The 18023-nt window shown below is 45.6% G+C and overlaps 1 protein-coding gene across 1 annotated transcript in view; it reads right to left on the reverse strand.

The window, feature by feature from the left end:
• LOC308160959 (bone morphogenetic protein receptor type-2-like) overlaps window positions 1–18023 on the reverse strand; it is a gene marked incomplete at both ends in the record, with an annotated part of 66441 nt that overhangs the window by 35682 nt on the left and 12736 nt on the right. The gene's annotated exons all lie outside the window — the stretch shown is intronic.

Raw genomic sequence — 18023 nt, forward strand, 5'->3', positions numbered from 1 at the left:
CTTAAACCAAAGTGGGAGGAGCTTAAATCAAAGTGGGAGGAGCTTAAGTCAAAGTGGGCGGAGCTTAAGTCAAAGTGGGAGGAGCTTAAATCAAAGTGGGAGGAGCTTAAATCAAAGTGGGAGGAGCTTAAATCAAAGTGGGAGGAGCTTAAGTCAAAGTGGGCGGAGCTTAAGTCAAAGTGGGCGGAGCTTAAGTCAAAGTGGGCGGAGCTTAAATCAAAGTGGGAGGAGCGTAAGTCAAAGTGGGCGGCGCTTAAATCAAAGTGGGAGGAGCTTAAGTCAAAGTGGGCGGAGCTTAAACCAAAGTGGGAGGAGCTTAAATCAAAGTGGGAGGAGCTTAAGTCAAAGTGGGCGGAGCTTAAATTAAAGTGGGAGGACCTTAAGTCAAAGTGGGAGGAGCTTAAATCAAAGTGGGAGGAGCTTAAGTCAAAGTGGGCGGAGCTTAAGTGGGAGTGGGAGTGGCTTAGACCGTTAGTGGGCGGAGCTTGTGTCAAAAGTGGGCGGAGCTTGTGTCAAAGTGGGCGGAGCTTAAGTGTGAGTGGGAGTGGCTTAGACATTTAGTGGGCGGAGCTTGTGTCAAAGTGGGAGTGGCTTAATTGATTAATTCCAATTTTCTTTCATTTGCCAACAAACGACCTACCTAGACTGTACGCAGTTGCACCCTAGGATGAAAGCCTAGGATGAAAAACAGAAATCGGTGCCAGAAAGTCCCAGTCACCCAAAAATCGGCACCGTGAAGCGTCACAGGGGTCCGGTCTCGTGCCCCGAGTTTCGAGGCGCTAGCTCAAACGGTCGCTCCGTGGCGCCCCCTTTAATTACGGATTTCGCACTTACGTCAAAGCTCCCCGTTTGGGCCACGAATGGCCGATCAAGCCGAAACTCTGGGTAAACACTTGTCTCACCGAGATGTTCGACATATGTGAAAACCAGACCTCTAGCTCACAGCTAGGAGGGGAGTTATGAATTCTCTGCACTTACGAATGGCCGATCAAGCCGAAACGTTGGGTAAACACTTGTCTCACCAAGATGTTCGACATATGTGAAAACCAGACCTCTAGCTCACTCAGGAGGGGAGTTATAAGTAATGAGCTTAAGTCAAAGTGGGCGGAGCTTAAATCAAAGCGGGAGGAGCTTAAATCAAAGTGGGCGGAGCTTAAGTCAAAGTGGGCGGAGCTTAAATCAAAGTGGGAGGAGCTTAAATCAAAGTGGGATGAGCTTAAGTCAAAGTGGGAGGAGCTTAAGTCAAAGTGGGAGGAGCTTAAATCAAAGTGGGAGGAGCTTAAGTCAAAGTGGGCGGAGCTTAAGTCAAAGTGACACACGTATACACACACAGAGACACACACACAGCTAATTAACATACAGCTCATTAACATACAGCTCATTAACATACACACACACAGACACACGTATACACACACAGAGACACACACAGCTCATTAACATACAGCTCATTAACATACATCTCATTAACATGAAGCTCATTAACATACAGCTCATTAACATACACACACACAGACACACTTATACACACACAGAGACACACACAGCTAATTAACATACAGCTCATTAGCATGAATCTCATTAACATTAAGCTCATTAACATACAGCTCATTAGCATGAAGCTCATTAGCATGCAGCTCATTAACATACAGCTCATAAACATATACACACGTATACACACAGAGACATTAGCATGAAGCTCATTAACATGAAGCTCATTAACATACAGCTCATTAGCATGAAGCTCATTAGTATGAAGCTAATTAACATGAAGCTCATTAACATACAGCTCATTAACATACATAAGCATACACATACATATACACATACTCATACACACACATCCACACATACTCATACACACATCCACACACATACTCATACACACACATCCACACACATATACACATACTCACACATCCACACACATACTCATACACACATACTCATACACACACATCCACACTCATCCACATACACACACTCATACAGCTCATTAACACATATATACACACACACATCCAGTCACACGGTGAGACACATTGAATGTAGACATCCAGTCACACACGCGCACAGACACGTCCAGCAGGTCTGATAATGGTCTGACTGGATTCGCCTCGAAGAGTAGATGTTCTTTGGTGTGTTTGGTGTCCAAAACGGTCATTGCATTCCCCCATAGAGACTCGGGCCGGTAGACGCACTGACACAGAAGAAGAAGAAAAAAAAAAAAAAAAAAAATATTTTGAGGCGGGATTTTTCAAAAATATATTTTCAAAAGGGAAAATTCCTCTCTCTCTCTCTCTCTCTCTCTCTCTCTCTGGACTGAGCCCAGGAATTATTTGCCGCTGCGCATGCCTTTTTTTTTTTCTTCCTGTTTGGACTTCAAATTAACAAAGTGCAAAGTGACCTGCCCGCCTGGGATTCGAACCCAGGACTACAAAGTCTACCTTGCGGCAGACTTACACACTGAGCTAACGAGCCAGTCATACAAACATATAAAAAAAAAAAATCTCGACATCTACTGGCCAGTGTGGAATCGCGGACATTGGCTGTCAGAGAATAGAATCCTATTATCCCATTTCTCTCTTCCTCTAGAATGACCTGTCGTCATTGTCGTTGTCTCCGTGTGTCTGTGTGTGTCTGTCTTTATTGAAATTGACAAGAAATGATGGAACACGGCTCCACGCGGGCCTCGATACTAGGTGGCTGCACGTCTCTCTCTCTGTCTGTGTGAGGGACTTCCGCATTAGCGGTGTTAGCTTAGCAATCTCGTTGTGTTGTAACTTCAGTTTAACATGACTTCCCGGGGTCGTAGAGGGCTGGGGTTAGGCTTCAAATGACCGTGTAGACCTAATGAACCTACTCAGCAACATCTTGTGTTTATACTCCCTTCACAGCCACTGTTATACGTCCCGTAGTGTGACTCTTACCGGGGTTAATAACCTATGGTTCCCCGCGGGTTAGGAGAACAATTCCAACACCCCCGGATAGACCAGAGGACAGGGAATCTAAAACCATTTGAATGGTGTCTCTACGACCTTCCTATCACCCCCCATCATCATCATCATCATCTCATCATCACACACACAGGCCACAGGCCACTTCCACTTACCACCACTGGAGGGAGACAGACACATATACCTGAGTGAGCCTGGCAGCACTCAGCATCTGCACTCAAGCTCTCAAGTTTAAAAACAGTGCTCATTGTTCCCTATGATGATATTTATCACTACGCTAACTGCAGTAACTACAAAAACATTTTGCCAAAGAATTGAGTTATAAGTGAAATTGAACTTCTCAAGATCTGTTTTAGTTCAATTCAGTTCAATCTTGCTCTATTTGAGAGAAAAGGGATTTAAAAGGGATTGCAGTAGAGTTGCATTTGGCTCTCAAGGCCTTTTCCCAGCATTCTCTAGGGTTCCTCGTTACTATGGTTACTACCCAGGTAGTTGGTTACTATGGTTACTACCCAGGTAGTTGGTTACTATGGTTACTACCCAGGTAGTTGGTTACTATGGTTACTACCCAGGTAGTTGGTTACTATGGTTACTACCCAGGTAGTTGGTTACTATGGTTACTTACTACCCAGGTTTGCTCACCATCGACGACCCCCCCCCCCAGCTGAACTACGGTTGTTGCTTTTACACTCCTGTCTCAAAGTCAACCAAAAGTTCAAAAGTCTGAAGTGACTTAGTTTATTGTACATTTTTAGGGTAAACATGTTTTAATTGGAACAACATACTGTTTTATCATAAGTATAAAGTGGGTTTGAGAGGGAGGGGTTGGTAACAGCATCTGGGAGGGGGGGAGGCAGCATCAATTATACATAATAAGACAGTAGAACCGCTGTTTACCGTGTGTACAGTAATACAGGCGACAGCAGAACCACTGTTTACCGTAAGTACAGTAACACAGCTCCTCCCACTTTGATTTAAGCTCCGCCCACTTTGACTTAAGCTCCTCCCACTTTGATTTAAGCTCCGCCCACTTTGACTTAAGCTCCGCCCACTTTGACTTAAGCTCCTCCCACTTTAATTTAAGCTCCTCCCACTTTGATTTAAGCTCCGCCCACTTTGATTTAAGCTCCTCCCACTTTGATTTAAGCTCCTCCCACTTTGCCTTAAGCTCCTCCCACTTTGATTTAAGCTCCGCCCACTTTGATTTAAGCTCCGCCCACTTTGACTTAAGCTCATTACTTATAACTCCCCTCCTGAGTGAGCTAGAGGTCTGGTTTTCACATATGGAATGTGGAACATCTCGGTGAGACAAGTGTTTACCCAGAGTTTCGGCTTGATCGGCCATTCGTAAGTGCAGAGAATTCATAACTCCCCTCCTAGCTGTGAGCTAGAGGTCTGGTTTTCACATATGTCGAACATCTCGGTGAGACAAGTGTTTACCTAGAGTTTCGGCTTGATCGGCCATTCGTGGCTCAAACGGGGAGCTTTGACGTAAGTGCGAAACCCGTAATTAAAGGGGGCGCCACGGAGCGACCGTTTGAGCTAGCGCCTCGAAACTCGGGGCACGCGACCGGACCCCTGTGACGCTTCACGGTGCCGATTTTTGGGTGACTGGGACTTTCTGGCACCGATTTCTGTTTTTCATCCTAGGCTTTCATCCTAGGGTGCAACTGCGTACAGTCTAGGTAGGTCGTTTGTTGGCAAATGAGAGAAAATTGGAATTAATCAATTAAGCCACTCCCACTTTGACACAAGCTCCGCCCACTAAATGTCTAAGCCACTCCCACTCCCACTTAAGCTCCGCCCACTTTGACACAAGCTCCGCCCACTTTTGACACAAGCTCCGCCCACTAACTGTCTAAGCCACTCCCACTTTGACACAAGCTCCGCCCACTAACGGTATAAGCCACTCCCACTTCCACTTAAGCTCCGCCCACTTTGACACAAGCTCCGCCCACTTTTGACACAAGCTCCGCCCACTAACTGTCTAAGCCACTCCCACTTCCACACAAGCTCCGCCCACTAACTGTCTAAGCCACTCCCACTTAGACACAAGCTCCGCCCACTTTGACCTAAGCTCCGCCCACTTTTACACAAGCTCCGCCCACTTTTACACAGCTCATTAACATCCAGCTCATTAGCATGAAGCTCATTAGCATGAAGCTCATTAACATACAGCTCATTAACATACACACACACAGACAGGTTATACACACACAGGTTATATACACACACACACACAGGTTATACACACACACACACACACACATACATAACTATACTAACTACTATATAGATAATGTCGTGAATATAATGTGCCTTCAACTTACCACCACTGGAGGCACATATACCTGAGTATGCCCAGGAGCTCAGATGTCACTGCTGGTTATTCCTCACCCTTGTGACCCCAGGTCATAGAGAGAGATGTTAAACGCGTGCATCCACTATCTTCACCCTAACGTTTTTTTTTTTTGACACTGCCTTGGGCTTAGGTCATAGAGAGATGTTAAATGCGTGCATCCACTATCTTCACCCTATCGTTTTTTTTTTTTTTTTTTTTTTTTTTTATCACATTTTTTTTTTTTTGTTCCCTGCCCCATAGGCTTTTATGATCGTGAGATCACGCTGTATCCAAAAAGGGGTAAGCCCCCGGTGAGGGCTAGCATGGCCTAAACGTGCAGGAAGCTTAATAACATCACGTCCCGGGGTCGTAGAGAGCTGGGGTTAGGCTTAAAATGACCGCGTAGACCTAAGGAACAGAAATATGAAAACCGCGTGTCTCTACCCCCTTCATAGCCAAAGTTATACGTCCCGTAGTGTAATCCGCGGTTAGCATGTGACGAATCTGCGGGGGGGTCAATAGCGTCACGTCCCGGGGTCGCAGAGGGCTGGGGTTAGGCTTAAAATGACCGTGTAGACCTAATGAACTTAAATATGAAATATGGTGTTTCTGTGTCACCTACGCTTGCTGAGCTAAAGTCCTTTAACCGAGCCAGGGAGACCTAAGCTAACCTAGCTAGGTGGCACGGGGACTTAGACGTTTTTTTTTTTTTTTTTTTTTTTTTTACTTTCTTTTTAGATGAAAGCTTAGGTGAAAGCATTTTTTTAACTTTTTTTTTTTTGACAGATCTGTCGTCTGTAACTTCAGTTTAACATGACTTCCCGGGGTCGTAGAGGGCTGGCGTTAGGCTTCAAATGACCGTGTAGACCTAATGAACTTAAATATGAAAACCTTGTGTTTCTACCACATTCATAGCCAGCGTTATACGTCCCGTAGTGTGACCCCTCCCGGGGTTAATAACGTATGGTTCCCCGCGGGTTAGGAGAACAATTCCAACACCCCCGGATAGACCAGAGGACAGGGAATCTAAAACCATTTGAATGGTGTCTCTACGACCTTCCTATCACCCCCCATCATCATCATCATCATCTCATCATCACACACACAGGCCACAGGCCACTTCCGCTTACCACCACTGGAGGGAGACAGACACATATACCTGAGTGAGCCTGGCAGCACTCAGCATCTGCACTCAAGCTCTCAAGTTTAAAAACAGTGCTCATTGTTCCCTATGATGATATTTATCACTACGCTAACTGCAGTAACTACAAAAACATTTTGCCAAAGAATTGAGTTATAAGTGAAATTGAACTTCTCAAGATCTGTTTTAGTTCAATTCAGTTCAATCTTGCTCTATTTGAGAGAAAAGGGATTTAAAAGGGATTGCAGTAGAGTTGCATTTGGCTCTCAAGGCCTTTTCCCAGCATTCTCTAGGGTTCCTCGTTACTATGGTTACTACCCAGGTAGTTGGTTACTATGGTTACTACCCAGGTAGTTGGTTACTATGGTTACTACCCAGGTAGTTGGCTACTATGGTTACTACCCCCCCCCCCCCCCCAGCTGAACTACGGTTGTTGCTTTTACACTCCTGTCTCAAAGTCAACCAAAAGTTCAAAAGTCTGAAGTGACTTAGTTTATTGTACATTTTTAGGGTAAACATGGTTTAATTGGAACAACATACTGTTTTATCATAAGTATAAAGTGGGTTTGAGAGGGAGGGGTTGGTAACAGCATCTGGGAGGGGGGGGGAGGCAGCATCAATTATACATAATAAGACAGTAGAACCGCTGTTTACCGTGTGTACAGTAATACAGGCGACAGCAGAACCACTGTTTACCGTAAGTACAGTAATACAGGCGACAGCAGAACCACTGTTTACCGTAAGTACAGTAATACAGGCGACAGCATATCCACTGGGCTATTCTGCCCCCCAGACATAAATCTCTCAGTTATGTAGCATAGTTATTGGTCCCATAGCAACAGATGAGCAGTGTGTAAATATGTAGGTAACTGCAGTATATACAGAGGTATGTACACCAGGGTTATGATACATGAATACACATGAGAGGGGGGGGGCAGAGAGGGAGGAGGAGCTTAAGTCAAAGTGGGCGGAGCTTAAGTCAAAGTGGGAGGAGCTTAAGTCAAAGTGGGAGGAGCTTAAGTCAAAGTGGGCGGAGCTTAAATCAAAGTGGGAGGAGCTTAAGTCAAAGTGGGAGGAGCTTAAATCAAAGTGGGAGGAGCTTAAATCAAAGTGGGAGGAGCTTAAATCAAAGTGGGAGGAGCTTAAATCAAAGTGGGAGGAGCTTAAATCAAAGTGGGAGGAGCTTAAATCAAAGTGGGCGGAGCTTAAATCAAAGTGGGCGGAGCTTAAGTCAAAGTGGGAGGAGCTTAAGTCAAAGTGGGCGGAGCTTAAGTCAAAGTGGGAGGAGCTTAAGTCAAAGTGGGCGGAGCTTAAACCAAAGTGGGAGGAGCTTAAATCAAAATGGGAGGAGCTTAAGTCAAAGTGGGCGGAGCTTAAATTAAAGTGGGAGGAGCTTAAATCAAAGTGGGAGGAGCTTAAGTCAAAGTGGGCGGAGCTTAAGTCAAAGTGGGAGGAGCTTAAATCAAAGTGGGAGGAGCTTAAATCAAAGTGGGAGGAGCTTAAATCAAAGTGGGAGGAGCTTACATCAAAGTGGGAGGAGCTTGAATCAAAGTGGGAGGAGCTTAAGTCAAAGTGGGCGGAGCTTAAGTCAAAGTGGGAGGAGCTTAAATAGAAGTGGGAGGAGCTTAAATCAAAGTGGGAGGAGCTTAAGTCAAAGTGGGCGGAGCTTAAGTCAAAGTGGGAGGAGCTTAAATCAAAGTGGGAGGAGCTTAAATCAAAGTGGGAGGAGCTTAAATCAAAGTGGGAGGAGCTTAAATCAAAGTGGTAGGAGCTTAAATCAAAGTGGGAGGAGCTTAAGTCAAAGTGGGCGGAGCTTAAACCAAAGTGGGAGGAGCTTAAATCAAAGTGCGAGGAGCTTAAGTCAAAGTGGGCGGAGCTTAAATTAAAGTGGGAGGAGCTTAAATCAAAGTGGGAGGAGCTTAAGTCAAAGTGGGCGGAGCTTAAGTCAAAGTGGGAGGAGCTTAAATCAAAGTGGGAGGAGCTTAAGTCTAAGTGGGAGGAGCTTAAGTCAAAGTGGGAGGAGCTTAAATCAAAGTGGGAGGAGCTTAAGTCAAAGTGGGCGGAGCTTAAATCAAAGTGGGCGGGCGGAGCTTAAGTCAAAGTGGGAGGAGCTTAAGTCTAAGTGGGAGGAGCTTAAGTCAAAGTGGGAGGAGCTTAAATCAAAGTGGGAGGAGCTTAAGTCAAAGTGGGCGGAGCTTAAATCAAAGTGGGCGGAGCTTAAGTCAAAGTGGGCGGAGCTTAAATCAAAGTGGGAGGAGCTTAAATCAAAGTGGGAGGAGCTTAAGTCAAAGTGGGCGGAGCTTAAACCAAAGTGGGATGAGCTTAAATCAAAGTGGGAGGAGCTTAAATCAAAGTGGGAGGAGCTTAAGTCTAAGTGGGAGGAGCTTAAGTCAAAGTGGGAGGAGCTTAAATCAAAGTGGGATGAGCTTAAATCAAAGTGGGAGGAGCTTAAGTCAAAGTGGGAGGAGCTTAAGTCAAAGTGGGAGGAGCTTAAGTCAAAGTGGGCGGAGCTTAAATAAAAATGGGCGGAGCTTAAGTCAAAGTGGGCGGAGCTTAATCAAAGTGGGCGGAGCTTAAGTCAAAGTGGGAGGAGCTTAAGGCAAAGTGGGCGGAGCTTAAGTTAAAGTGGGCGGCGCTTGTATCTAAGTGGGCGGAGCTTGTGTATAAGTGGGCGGAGCTTAAGTCAAAGTGGGCGGAGCTTAAGTCAAAGTGGGCGGAGCTTAAATCAAAGTGGGAGGAGCTTAAATCAAAGTGGGAGGAGCTTAAGTCAAAGTGGGAGGAGCTTAAGTCAAAGTGGGCGGAGCTTAAATCAAAGTGGGCGGAGCTTAAGTCAAAGTGGGCGGAGCTTAAGTCAAAGTGGGAGGAACTTAAGTCAAAGTGGGAGGAGCTTAAGTCAAAGTGGGTGGAGCTTAAGTCAAAGTGGGCGGAGCTTAAGTCAAAGTGGGCGGAGCTTAAATTAAAGTGGGAGGAGCTTAATTCAAAGTGGGAGGAGCTTAAATCAAAGTGGGAGGAGCTTAAATCAAAGTGGGAGGAGCTTAAGTCTAAGTGGGAGGAGCTTAAGTCAAAGTGGGAGGAGCTTAAATCAAAGTGGGAGGAGCTTAAATCAAAGTGGGAGGAGCTTAAGTCAAAGTGGGCGGAGCTTAAATCAAAGTGGGCGGAGCTTAAGTCAAAGTGGGCGGAGCTTAAATCAAAGTGGGAGGAGCTTAAATCAAAGTGGGAGGAGCTTAAGTCAAAGTGGGCGGAGCTTAAATCAAAGCGGGAGGAGCTTAAATCAAAGTGGGAGGAGCTTAAGTCAAAGTGGGCGGAGCTTAAATCAAAGTGGGAGGAGCTTAAATCAAAGTGGGAGGAGCTTAAATCAAAGTGGGAGGAGCTTAAATCAAAGTGGGAGGAGCTTAAGTCTAAGTGGGAGGGGCTTAAATCAAAGTGGGAGGAGCTTAAATCAAAGTGGGAGGAGCTTAAGTCAAAGTGGGCGGAGCTTAAATCAAAGTGGGCGGAGCTTAAATCAAAGTGGGCGGAGCTTAAGTCAAAGTGGGCGGAGCTTAAATCAAAGTGGGCGGAGCTTAAGTCAAAGTGGGCGGAGCTTAAATCAAAGTGGGAGGAGCTTAAATCAAAGTGGGAGGAGCTTAAGTCAAAGTGGGCGGAGCTTAAACCAAAGTGGGAGGAGCTTAAATCAAAGTGGGAGGAGCTTAAGTCAAAGTGGGCGGAGCTTAAATTAAAGTGGGAGGAGCTTAAATCAAAGTGGGAGGAGCTTAAGTCAAAGTGAGCGGAGCTTAAGTCAAAGTGGGAGGAGCTTAAATCAAAGTGGGAGGAGCTTAAATCAAAGTGGGAGGAGCTTAAATCAAAGTGGGAGGAGCTTAAATCAAAGTGGGAGGAGCTTAAGTCTAAGCGGGAGGAGCTTAAGTCAAAGTGGGAGGAGCTTAAATCAAAGTGGGAGGAGCTTAAGTCAAAGTGGGCGGAGCTTAAATCAAAGTGGGCGGAGTTTAAGTCAAAGTGGGCGGAGCTTAAATCAAAGTGGGAGGAGCTAAAATCAAAGTGGGAGGAGCTTAAGTCAAAGTGGGCGGAGCTTAAACCAAAGTGGGAGGAGCTTAAATCAAAGTGGGAGGAGCTTAAGTCAAAGTGGGCGGAGCTTAAGTCAAAGTGGGAGGAGCTTAAATCAAAGTGGGAGGAGCTTAAATCAAAGTGGGAGGAGCTTAAATCAAAGTGGGAGGAGCTTAAGTCAAAGTGGGCGGAGCTTAAGTCAAAGTGGGCGGAGCTTAAGTCAAAGTGGGCGGAGCTTAAATCAAAGTGGGAGGAGCGTAAGTCAAAGTGGGCGGCGCTTAAATCAAAGTGGGAGGAGCTTAAGTCAAAGTGGGCGGAGCTTAAACCAAAGTGGGAGGAGCTTAAATCAAAGTGGGAGGAGCTTAAGTCAAAGTGGGCGGAGCTTAAATTAAAGTGGGAGGACCTTAAGTCAAAGTGGGAGGAGCTTAAATCAAAGTGGGAGGAGCTTAAGTCAAAGTGGGCGGAGCTTAAGTGGGAGTGGGAGTGGCTTAGACCGTTAGTGGGCGGAGCTTGTGTCAAAAGTGGGCGGAGCTTGTGTCAAAGTGGGCGGAGCTTAAGTGTGAGTGGGAGTGGCTTAGACATTTAGTGGGCGGAGCTTGTGTCAAAGTGGGAGTGGCTTAATTGATTAATTCCAATTTTCTTTCATTTGCCAACAAACGACCTACCTAGACTGTACGCAGTTGCACCCTAGGTTGAAAGCCTAGGATGAAAAACAGAAATCGGTGCCAGAAAGTCCCAGTCACCCAAAAATCGGCACCGTGAAGCGTCACAGGGGTCCGGTCGCGTGCCCCGAGTTTCGAGGCGCTAGCTCAAACGGTCGCTCCGTGGCGCCCCCTTTAATTACGGATTTCGCACTTACGTCAAAGCTCCCCGTTTGGGCCACGAATGGCCGATCAAGCCGAAACTCTGGGTAAACACTTGTCTCACCGAGATGTTCGACATATGTGAAAACCAGACCTCTAGCTCACAGCTAGGAGGGGAGTTATGAATTCTCTGCACTTACGAATGGCCGATCAAGCCGAAACGTTGGGTAAACACTTGTCTCACCAAGATGTTCGACATATGTGAAAACCAGACCTCTAGCTCACTCAGGAGGGGAGTTATAAGTAATGAGCTTAAGTCAAAGTGGGCGGAGCTTAAATCAAAGTGGGCGGAGCTTAAATCAAAGCGAGAGGAGCTTAAATCAAAGTGGGCGGAGCTTAAGTCAAAGTGGGCGGAGCTTAAATCAAAGTGGGAGGAGCTTAAATCAAAGTGGGATGAGCTTAAGTCAAAGTGGGAGGAGCTTAAGTCAAAGTGGGAGGAGCTTAAATCAAAGTGGGAGGAGCTTAAGTCAAAGTGGGCGGAGCTTAAGTCAAAGTGACACACGTATACACACACAGAGACACACACACAGCTAATTAACATACAGCTCATTAACATACAGCTCATTAACATACACACACAGACACACGTATACACACACAGAGACACACACAGCTAATTAACATACAGCTCATTAACATACAGCTCATTAACATACAGCTCATTAACATGCAGCTCATTAACATACAGCTCATTAACATACACACACACAGACACACGTATACATACACGTATACACACACAGCTAATTAACATACAGCTCATTAACATACAGCTCATTAACATACAGCTCATTAGCATGAATCTCATTAACATACAGCTCATTAACATACACACACAGACACACGTATACACACAGAGACACACACAGCTAATTAACATACAGCTCATTAGCATGAATCTCATTAACATGAAGCTCATTAACATACAGCTCATTAGCATGAAGCTCATTAGCATGATGCTCATTAGCATGCAGCTCATTAACATACAGCTCATAAACATATACACACGTATACACACAGAGACATTAGCATGAAGCTCATTAACATGAAGCTCATTAACATACAGCTCATTAGCATGAAGCTCATTAGTATGAAGCTAATTAACATGAAGCTCATTAACATACAGCTCATTAACATACATAAGCATACACATACACATACTCATACACACACATCCACTCATATCCACATACTCATACACACACATCCACACACATACTCATACACACACATCCACACACATATACACATACTCACACATCCACACACATACTCATACACACATCCACACATACTCATACACACACATCCACACTCATACACATCCACATACACACACTCATACAGCTCATTAACACATATATACACACACACATCCAGTCACACGGTGAGTCACATTGAATGTAGACATCCAGTCACACACGCGCACAGACACGTCCAGCAGGTCTGATAATGGTCTGACTGGATTCGCCTCGAAGAGTAGATGTTCTTTGGTGTGTTTGGTGTCCAAAACGGTCATTGCATTCCCCCATAGAGACTCGGGCCGGTAGACGCACTGACACATAACTAACACACTGACACACACTGACACAGAAGAAAAAAAAAAAAAAAAAATAAATATTTTGAGGCGGGATTTTCAAAAAAATATATTTTCAAAAGGGAAAATTCCTCTCTCTCTCTCTCTCTCTCTCTCTCTCTCTCTCTCTCTCTCTCTCTCTCTCTCTCTCTCTCTCTCTGGACTGAGCCCAGGAATTATTTGCCGCTGCGCATGCCTTTTTTTTTTTCTTCCTGTTTGGACTTCAAATTAACAAAGTGCAAAGTGACCTGCCCGCCTGGGATTCGAACCCAGGACTACAAAGTCTACCTTGCGGCAGACTTACACACTGAGCTAACGAGCCAGTCATACAAACATATAAAAAAAAAAAATCTCGACATCTACTGGCCAGTGTGGAATCGCGGACATTGGCTGTCAGAGAATAGAATCCTATTATCCCATTTCTCTCTTCCTCTAGAATGACCTGTCGTCATTGTCGTTGTCTCCGTGTGTCTGTGTGTGTCTGTCTTTATTGAAATTGACAAGAAATGATGGAACACGGCTCCACGCGGGCCTCGATACTAGGTGGCTGCACGTCTCTCTCTCTGTCTGTGTGAGGGACTTCCGCATTAGCGGTGTTAGCTTAGCAATCTCGTTGTGTTGTAACTTCAGTTTAACATGACTTCCCGGGGTCGTAGAGGGCTGGGGTTAGGCTTAAAATGACCGTGTAGACCTAATGAACCTACTCAGCAACATCTTGTGTTTATACTCCCTTCACAGCCACTGTTATACGTCCCGTAGTGTGACTCTTACCGGGGTTAATAACGTATGGTTCCCCGCGGGTTAGGAGAACAATTCCAACACCCCCGGATAGACCAGAGGACAGGGAATCTAAAACCATTTGAATGGTGTCTCTACGACCTTCCTATCACCCCCCATCATCATCATCATCATCATCATCTCATCATCACACACACAGGCCACAGGCCACTTCCACTTACCACCACTGGAGGGAGACAGACACATATACCTGAGTGAGCCTGGCAGCACTCAGCATCTGCACTCAAGCTCTCAAGTTTAAAAACAGTGCTCATTGTTCCCTATGATGATATTTATCACTACGCTAACTGCAGTAACTACAAAAACATTTTGCCAAAGAATTGAGTTATAAGTGAAATTGAACTTCTCAAGATCTGTTTTAGTTCAATTCAGTTCAATCTTGCTCTATTTGAGAGAAAAGGGATTTAAAAGGGATTGCAGTAGAGTTGCATTTGGCTCTCAAGGCCTTTTCCCAGCATTCTCTAGGGTTCCTCGTTACTATGGTTACTACCCAGGTAGTTGGTTACTATGGTTACTACCCAGGTAGTTGGTTACTATGGTTACTACCCAGGTAGTTGGTTACTATGGTTACTACCCAGGTAGTTGGTTACTATGGTTACTACCCAGGTAGTTGGTTACTATGGTTACTTACTACCCAGGTTTGCTCACCATCGACGACCCCCCCCCCCAGCTGAACTACGGTTGTTGCTTTTACACTCCTGTCTCAAAGTCAACCAAAAGTTCAAAAGTCTGAAGTGACTTAGTTTATTGTACATTTTTAGGGTAAACATGGTTTAATTGGAACAACATACTGTTTTATCATAAGTATAAAGTGGGTTTGAGAGGGAGGGGTTGGTAACAGCATCTGGGAGGGGGGGGGGAGGCAGCATCAATTATACATAATAAGACAGTAGAACCGCTGTTTACCGTGTGTACAGTAATACAGGCGACAGCAGAACCACTGTTTACCGTAAGTACAGTAATACAGGCGACAGCATATCCACTGCGCTATTCTGCCCCCCCAGACATAAATCTCTCAGTTATGTAGCATAGTTATTGGTCCCATAGCAACAGATGAGCAGTGTGTAAATATGTAGGTAACTGCAGTATATACAGAGGTATGTTCACCAGGGTTATGATACATGAATACACATGAGAGAGGAGGACAGAGAGGGGGGGGGGGGGTTGAGGGGAAAAGATGAGTCATGCACGATATCTTCTTAATCTTGGTCAAGCTTGACAGAGTTAGAGACTAAATAATTTATAATTTCCAATAATATACTTTTAAAGAAATGTTCATGAATGTCTCTCTGCTTCTGACAGATTCTTTTAGACATTTCTTAATACTTCAACGCCTTCAGACCTGCCCTTGACCCTGCCTTGACCCCTGCCGTGACCCTGCCCTGACCCAGGATGGGGCAGTTCTTCTTCTTCTTCTTCACTGGGAGGAGGACATCAGACTGGGGCTGCGTTCGTAAATTCGCCGGAGCGCACACTGGAACCAAAACAAGTAATCTGATTGGACTAGAGGCAGTCACGTGGACGCTCCGGTGCTCTGAGAGCTAATTTACGAACGCGGCCCAGATCATTAGCAGGTTTTGGACACTATTTCAACATGGCTGCTCTACGTCTCCACAGGATGCTGTCTCAACAGGCTAAAACGTGTCAGGTATAGCCATAGTTCTGAAAAGGTTAAAACGAATACAAATTTGAGACACAAAGATGAAAACAAAGTACAAACTTTTTTTTTTACATGGCAAGGCATCATATATATAGTCTACAAGAATTGAAAAATATAACAGATTTCACGTCATGGGATTGTTGAAACGGTTTAAAAAAAATAAAACAACAAAAAACTAATGGCAGAAGAGAACCTTGGGATTCTGTCTCCGACTCACAGCAGAACAGGTGACCTTCGACCTTCGACCTCTACCAGCACGTCCTCCGTTCTGATGAACCAACAAACACATTTAAAGACACAAAACGCCCCGGAAACGTTAAAAGAAGAGCTTGTTGAAGTGTCCGTGTCAGGTGATCAGTCTGTACCTGGCTACCAGGTGTGTAGCAGGTGTGTATAGCAGGTGTGTATAGCAGGTGTGTGTAGCAGGTGTGTATCAGGTGTGTGTATCAGGTGTGTGTAGCAGGTGTTTGTAGCAGGTGTGTGTAGCAGGTGTGTGTAGCAGGTGTGTGTAGCAGGTGTGTGTAGCAGGTGTGTAGCAGGTGTGTGTAGCAGGTGTGTAGCAGGTGTGTGTAGCAGGTGTGTAGCAGGTGTGTATCAGGTGTGTGTAGCAGGTGTGTGTAGCAGGTGTGTATCAGGTGTGTGTAGCAGGTGTGTGTTAGGTGTGTAGCAGGTGTGTATCAGGTGTGTGTAGCAGGTGTGTATTAGGTGTGTAGCAGGTGTGTATCAGGTGTGTAGCAGGTGTGTGTATCAGGTGTGTAGCAGGTGTGTAGCAGGTGTGTAGCAGGTGTGTAGCAGGTGTGTAGCAGGTGTGTGTATCAGGTGTGTAGCAGGTGTGTAGCAGGTGTGTGTAGCAGGTGTGTGTATCAGGTGTGTGTAGCAGGTGTGTGGCAGGTGTGTATCAGGTGTGTGTAGCAGGTGTGTGTAGCAGGTGTGTAGCAGGTGTGTGTAGCAGGTGTGTGTTGCAGGTGTGTGTAGCGTGTTTCTAAATGTCAGCAGGGTTGGAATGTGGATAGTATGTTGTTGCCCCGCCCACTTGTCTGCTGAAGCGTCCTGATTGGCTGTGTCCTCCAGTGGCAGGACCGGGGGGGGCGGGGTCAGGGGCCAGGGCGGGGCCAGGGGGGGGGCAGGGGCTTGAAAGGTGTGATATTACAGTATATTACAGTATATGTTGTACAGTAAAGTGTTGTTTCACACACATTCACATAGACGCACACACACACACACACACACACACACACACACACACCCACACACACACACACACACACACACACACACACACACACACACACACACACACACACACACACACACACACACACACACACACACACAGGGTTGTGTGTAAGGACAGGTCCACGTTGCATAGACTGAGAGGCGGCGTGCTTCTCTCTGGCGCTGTGGCCCGCTGCAGTGAAGGATTGTGGGATTATGAGTTCTCTTTGACGTGGAGAGTTCACCGCCCAGAGACAGAAAGACTACAAGTGTCGTTGTCGCTGATTGTAACAGAAAAAAGATCTGTTCCCCGCTGAGGCGGCTTGCAGGAGGCTCCTGGTTGGCTGGGTGTGTGTGTGAGCTCACTTCCTGGTTGGCTGGTTGGTTTGTGTGAGCTCACTTCCTGTTCCGCTCAGCGAGGACAGACAAACATGGAGCACTGGTCCCGCCCCCCTCACCATCTGATTGGTTGGTTTTCTTTCCTCCTCATATTGTGATGATGGGATTGGTGGAGAAAGTAAAGGATTGGGGGGGGGGCTGGTCGCAGGCTCACTAGTGATGATAAGAGATAATAATCATAATAATAATAATAATAATAAGTGCACTGTTTACCATGTCATAACAACTGCTGCCAAAATACAACAACAACAACACAAGAAAAGAAAAAATGTTTAAAATGCACCTCAAAGCTAAAGCCTATTGCACATCTGAAAATGTGATACTGTCCACGGGGGGGGGGGGGGGGTAGGGGGATGATGACAGATGTTCAAGATGTTCAGATGTTCAAACAGACACATAAACATCTAGAACGCATCACTGAAAGAAAAGAGAAAAGAGAAAGTAGCAGTCGAGCCGGTCTTAAAGACCGTCTAGAACTGTCTAGAACCGCCTAGAACCGTCTAGAACAGCCTAGAACCGCCTAGAACCGTCTAGAACAGCCTAGAACCATCTAGAACCGTCTAGAACAGCCTAGAACTGCCTAGGACTGCCTAGAACCGCCTAGAACCGTCGAGAACTGCCTAGAACCGCCTAGAACCATCTAGAACCGTTAGTTTTACATGGACCCAGGCGGCTGGGCGTCCATGGAGGAGGGTCAACAGATCAACATCGTCATCATCGTCACGTCTCCGGCCTGTCTCCCGCCACGCTTTACCGTGGTCGAGGGAACAAGACCTCACTAGGTGATCAAGACCTCACTAGGTGATCAAGATGAACAACACCTCACTAGGTGATTAAGATTATCTTTACCGTGGTCGAGGGATCAAGACCTCACTAGGTGATCAAGACCTCACTAGGTGATCAAGACCTCACTAGGTGATTAAGATTATATATATATTTTTTTTACAATACAAAATAAAAAGTGCAAAACCAAAAAAGTTATAAACAATGTTTCAAAAACAGCCGATACGTACAAATGATTACAATTACGCTTTA

Source organism: Nansenia antarctica (assembly GCF_963989245.1).
Source record: "Nansenia antarctica genome assembly, chromosome: 6".
NCBI lineage: Eukaryota > Metazoa > Chordata > Actinopteri > Argentiniformes > Microstomatidae > Nansenia > Nansenia antarctica.